Source organism: Ceratosolen solmsi, unplaced genomic scaffold (assembly GCF_000503995.2).
Source record: "Ceratosolen solmsi marchali unplaced genomic scaffold, CerSol_1.0 scaffold69, whole genome shotgun sequence".
Lineage (NCBI taxonomy): Eukaryota > Metazoa > Arthropoda > Insecta > Hymenoptera > Agaonidae > Ceratosolen > Ceratosolen solmsi.
The window spans coordinates 182,208-189,088 of record NW_011948464.1 but is presented as its reverse complement, the minus strand read 5'-3'; the positions used below and the strand labels follow the sequence as shown (position 1 = coordinate 189,088).

The 6,881-nt window shown below is 32.5% G+C and overlaps 1 long non-coding RNA gene across 1 annotated transcript; it reads right to left on the bottom strand.

The window, feature by feature from the left end:
- Window positions 1–965: 965 nt before the first annotated feature.
- Window positions 966–6,881, bottom strand: LOC105366947 (uncharacterized). Its single transcript, XR_913039.1, has 3 exons — window positions 6,778–6,881; window positions 6,274–6,412; window positions 966–1,067 (listed from the first exon to the last, which is right to left on the bottom strand). It is a non-coding gene; the product is annotated as an uncharacterized LOC105366947 (long non-coding RNA).

The window sequence follows — 6,881 nt, the reverse complement described above, 5'->3', positions numbered from 1 at the left end:
TATCACTTCTAAATCTGCCGATTTCCCTTTATTGATGCACACATGTATTATTAACTTGAATACTGAATATATGGCCACGTGTCTTCTTCACAGAATACTGAAACACTGAGCGGCAATTACACTTAAGTGAGCGCGAAGTAAGATTACAATGAGCGTATGAGCCTTTTGAATACGCGCACGAACCGAAGGCTTGATCGTTCCGTGGCGGCTCTGCTGAAAATACCGACCGTTCCATGGCGGTCCTGCTGAGGGCAGATCGAGACCCATGTGCCATGGCTTCTACTGGTAGATGATTAGATAGGTACACTATGGTCGGTCACTGCGGTCGGGTCACGGCAAGATGTTAGCCGCAAGCGCAGTTGAGCGAGGGTGGCTCGGCAAGAGAGCCGGTCAGCAAGCAAGAAGTTTTCAGCAAGAGAGATTTTCAGCGAGAGAGCGAGGCGCGCCGCGTGCTTACCTTATATCTCCACGTGGCGGCTCACTTAGCTGGCAACAAGGCATCGTCGTTGTTGTACTAATTCTTGCACGAGGCGTAGAAAGAAAAATCTAGAATCTTCGAGAATTCGACGGAAGAAAAGTAGGGTGTAATACTTTTGTGTGATCTTATAGTATATTAGATTTCATGTCGTAAAACCTGCTCGGACTTGCCGAGTTTTGTTTATAAACATTAGCCCGAGTGAGCGTGCCGTGCGCCGCACAGCGCGTATGACCCACTTTTTCTTAAATTCGTGGAAACTCGTCAGGGTTGAATGATCCCAAGTATTTTTTGTGCTATTTTGATTGCTATAACCGCTGTGGATATTAAATAATACAGTATATCACTTAGTAATGTATTACAACGCAGTAATTGATAAGGATAGAATATATTACATTTTTTAATGATAAAATGTAACAATTAATATGGATTTGTAAAATACATATATTTATATATTACATAAATATGTGTGTATGATACTCACTGCTATGGCAAGCATACTTGAATCGGGGCGCCATTCTAATATGAAATTTTCACCATATTTTTGTAAACATTCTTTCGAGCGTTTTTGAAAAACAAGAGGAACGCAAGGCTGATATCCATTTTATTCCATGTTTAATATGAAAGAAAAAAATTTTATAATTTCATTTTATATCTAATATTGTATTCAGTAAAATAAATCAACTATTAAAAATAAAAATGTATATATAATATATTTTTAATTCACATTTACATAAAATATAATTATAATTTACATGCACAAATAATATATTTCAAGATTAACTATAATCTATTTAATGAGAATGTTTACTATCATTTTCTTATCTATCAAAGTGATGTTGAAAGGTAAACACATATTTTCTTTTTTTTAATTTTCATATTTTAATATAATTATTATGAAATTAATTAATTACGTATTAGTTTAGCTATTATAGTTTTTGTTTCAATTGTATTATAAGATATTCTTTCATTTGTATAAAAAGTAGTTTGTATTTGTATACTAATGTATTAAGAAATCTTCTCGATCTCAAATAATAATTGTATTGTTTATAAAAATGTGGAAGGTAATATTTTAAACCACTACAAAAATAAGTATTGGTCGTTTGTTCTATCTCCTCAGATTTGAAATTATTTCTTTCATTTTTCATTTATTTATTAACATCTCATTTAAATTACGTATTATCCCTTACTTCGAATTTTAGTAATATTAATTTAATTATATACACGGAAAGTATGTATTAATAATTTTTTTATTTGTCGTAAACACTCAAATTAGTCGTCTTGTTATGTGGTCAGGAAATATGTAGCAGGAATATTATATAGATGCAATTATGAATTTCAGTTCATATATTCTTTTTACATAAAAAATTCAAATCTCATATAATGTCTTATATTGTGGCTTCTTTGCCGGTATGTGTATTGATAAAAAACACAGTACGCTAGTCTTCAAAATTGCGAGAACGATTTCTTGCCACGACTTCCCACGGTCGCTGGACACTCGATACGGTCAATACATCTGGAAAAATTCCAGTGAATATTTTGCTTATTTACTCTTGCTTATTTATAAGCGTGCTCATATTTTTCCCGGTACAGTAAACTTTATGTGTTTACTGCTAAGAATACGTAGACTCTGACCGAGTGTCGAATACAGGTAAACTATCGAGTACAAACATTTCCTGGAAATTCACTGCAACCCAAAACTCGGCACGTGCGACAACAAGCAATAGGCGTACGTGCGCACTCGGCCTTTTGGGACAATAATTGCATTGTTCCTAATTACATTCCTAATTACGCGGCATCAAGTCGATCGCATCAGAAAATCGACCACGCCCAAGAGGGCCCTTCATCTTGCCAAGTTCCAGGAAAGGGAGAGGTGGCCAATAGTAAAGGCTCCCCACTTCCGACACTTTCCCGATTAGCATATTCGGGACTGAGCCCGGAAGGAAGTGGAAATGAAGGTGTGTATAATCCATCATGCTGCCCAAGGTAACCTCTGATTAGACAATCGAAAGAAGAAGGGGTCCCAAGTGGAACTGGATCAGCGAACTATTTAAGAAGGACAATGCAATGTACCACCACTTATTCCTATTCTTATACTTCTCCTGATTGAAAGGATAAGTCACGACTTACTCTCACAGAGGAGGACCAGAAAGACGAGTCATTCAGCTGAGTCTAGTAAAAGTTCTTTCTACGATTGTGAATTAGTATATAGTTAATATTGATCTCATCCAGATTAGATTGCATAGGACAGACCATTTGTAATCTCACTTGGAGACAAGAAAGAAACTTGAAAGAGGTGCAAACTAAAAAAGGGAACTTCACATCAAGTCAACAAGAGAGATTAGAAAAATCACGTTACACTGCAAGTAAGTTCTTACCACTAGTACTGATTCTATATCTCTCGGGGTTACTCTGAAAACGGACGACTGAAGTCTGATTAGTGAAGCTTCCCAGACATACTCTACAAAACACGACTAGCTATAGACGCCACACAGTAGCTTTTCATTTCATTCAACGCACAGCTATTCGCACCACACTGTAAGAGCAGATCATCAACAACGATCAGTGTTAACGCCACAAGTGGCGCACAGCTCCGCATAACCTCTAATTTAGGTTCTTACACGACCCATTATTTAGAGGTAACTGCACACGTGTTGCATTGAAACATAATAAGGTTGTAGTGTTCGATCAGATAACTACAACGATCATAACCTCTAAGGTGATAATATTCAATAGATTATAACCTATTTCCTTTTACAGTAAATCATAATTTCACCAGTTACATGCAGAGAATAAAAAAGTAATTATCCTCTAGTTCATCAATAAAAGAATATATCTCAACGTCACAAAAGTATTAAGAAATATAAAGGTCATTGTAAATTCAACATGGTTAATAATTCCAACTTGGAAATAAAGTAAATTAATGGAATAAACAGCAATAATAAAGATATGTGTTAATTATTGAATCAGTGTATTAATCCTTTGCTTGCCAAGCAATCCCACACAACATCTAGTGGTTTTTTTGTTCTATGCTGATTTTGCACGTTTGGCTGATGAGTCATATTTGTGGAATTATTTTTTGAACAACTAGTAGTGTGCTATAATTTCATCAATATACTAGTTAAGTTATATACTATACACTAAGTTGCTGGCAATTCCGTATAATTACTACTTATATCGTTCTGTGCAGTTAAATTGCAATTACTTGTTTGCAATTACTGTTTATATTGGGTCATAGCAATTTAGTTTATCTTTTTTTAGAAATGTGTTCGAGAATGCGAGAACATTTATCCTTTTTTTGTCAGTGCAATAAAACATCTGGCAAGTAACATCATAAAATTTGTATTTGGATTTAAAAACTTCGCTTGCTCAAATAAGGGAAGGGGTTCAAGTAAAATTCATGGTTAGCAAATGTATTTAAGGGGCGCAATTTTCAATACTTATTTACTCTTAATACTTATCACTCGTGATATTTAACTGTCTTGACAGCTTTTTCTTTAGTAGTATTCTCGTAATATTACTCTTTTTTGAAGTGTCTCTCCTTTTTTTGATATCTCTCTTTTAGTAATACTCTCTCAATATATTAAACCCTTGAGACATTTCATACTCAGTTAAGTTTTAGTGAAAGTCCATTTAGCGCTATTTCGGGAACGACATACACTTCTTCGGATTGTCCATTAACACTGTTACTGCCCCGGAAGAACTACGACATAAACCCGTATGTCCTCTAACGCAGTTCAAGAAACCGTAGTTACTTGTTCCAAGGGAGCTACGACAATCCGCCTATCAGAGTCCGAAGACGAGTCAATGATTAGTCTTTGTAAGTAGTATCTACTACAATAATTATATATATATATATATATATATATATATATATATATATATATTGAGATTCAGAGTATTACATCGACAAGCACTAAGGATGAGGAAGCTACTCTTAATACGACAGTGCGGAATAAATTCCAGTACGCGTCGTCCAGGTTTGCGCTCGCCAGGGGCGTCTCATTTTAGTATCCCGCACCTTAGTTCAAGTTCGGAAGCTTACGAAAGTAAGCAAAACCCAGCGCAAGTGTCGACAATCCAGTTTCGCGCCACTTTGCGATATCTTTCAATCATAAAGCTGCATTCATAACCTCAACCTCACAAACGTGCTCGTTCAAAAGGTGCTAGTGTCGACGAATGAAACTTCGCGCCATTCACCATTCGTATTCAACAATCAAGTTGCATAGATTATTGTACAGTTGTCTCCGTAACGCATCACTTCAATCCAAGAATTTAGTTCTACAAGTAATAATAGTAATACCAGTCAACCTTGTCATTAATAAATAACAGAATAAATAGCATACTCTAGCCATACCTTTATTGTATTATTATAATATCACTTCCACTTGTGATCTTTCATCGCTACAACACAACACCCGTGGTCTCTGAGTTGTCAACGGCATCAAATTGTATCCGTCGAACCGGCCTTGATAAAACAAGTCGGAATGACGAGTTGCATTTTGTACAAAATGAATTTATTGAATTAAATTTAATTGTCGTTTAATATGATTTTTTGCATTTGCTTTTTGTATTCTAAACATTTTTTTAAATTTTAATATTTACTTTCGAATATTATATCGACAATTTTAAACGTATAATTTGCCGTTATTTTGGGGCACAACACTTAATCGTCTCATCATTTTTTCTAATATTAAACACGCTTTTTTGAAATACTAGTTAATGCCCAAAAATGCATAAATGTTAAATTAATTCTATAATTTCTAGAGATATATTAAGAAACTAGGCCTTCAACGAATTAATAAATACATTTCAATGAATAAATAAATAATCAAAATATTTACAACAAAGGCACATGTGAATATTTTGTTAATTCAATATATATATGTAGAATGTGTGTACTAAATTATTAGTAATATTTTTATTTCGAGTTTTTACACATTTTAATTAAGATTTAAAAATTCTTAAATACTTAGTAACTTTTCATTCCATATCACTTCAAAAAGTTTATTACAGTATAATTTATAAATTTTTTAGATATTAATTCCATTTTTATATAATATTTACTTATGGTAAATATTGGAAATTAAATAGTGAGACTTATCGCTTTGATAAGATTCGTAAAGCATTCGCCGAACGATGATAATGTTACGTTTAGCACGTGCATTAAAATAAAAATAAATCAAATTCTTGTTCAAATCAAATGTTTATAATTAATTTAATATATTGTTAATATATTGTGATTGCAAAAAGAAATACATTACTTAAGTAATTCATATCTGTTCAGGATTGAACTACTTAACAAAAAATGAATTTATTGTTTGATACATTATATTTAGATTAAGGCGTAATATTTGAATTATTCGTTACGAAAATTTCGATGTAAATTTAAGCCGCGTACTATGTCCGCATAGTAATAAAATAAGCTTCTCGAACGTACTAAAGCTTGCTTTCAAAGAATTCACCAGAGCTTCCAAGAATTACAACGCTAAATGTACGCAATCATATATAAACTGGACTAAACCCTCTACCCTTGCACTTCCGGACGACGTTCTCAATTGTGTCTACACTGAATTGATGCATTAACCTCTCACTTATCCCCCCTATCACCATTAAACTGGTGGTACGGTCTAATCCACCCACCTTGAACTACGATTAGGTTGGTGGCTGGAATTCCAAACAATATCTGTCTAAAAGAACTATAAAACTATGCTCAAAATTAAAATTTGATTTGGCAAGAAATATCAATATATGAATAACATTTTTTTTTCTTAAAAAATTTTTGAAAAAATACTCACTTTACAACACCAAATGCTAATGCCATCAACAGTAAGAATACCAAAAAGAATTTTATCACGATTACAAGTGATAGAACATATCTTTTCTGGTTGTGAAAATCTTAAAACACGAGGCCAGCCAATTGGAAAAAACATTTTACTGAAAAAAATAGTAATTTAAAAAAGTAACTAATTAAAAATATTTGACAAAATCAAATTTCATTTTAAATAACATAATATATATGGAATTTATATTTTATTGCATTTATATTATTATATAGCACATTTAATCAAATAGCGTATGTATTATTACTAAGCACATATAATTAAATAGCGTATATATTATTATATACCATATATAATTAAATGGCGTATATATTATTCTATAGCACATATAATAAAATAGCATACATATTACTATTTAGCACATATAATTAAATAGCACAGATTATAGAATTAATATAATTCCAATCATTTGATTATAAGTCTGGAACTAATGTATTATTTAAAATAAAATTTAAGTACATTGTATTATTTTATAGTGGGTAAAAACTTTCCCAGTTTTAGCCCATATCTAGTGTTGAATCAGTAAAATTATATTTCACAATAAATATAAAGTTCAAAATGTG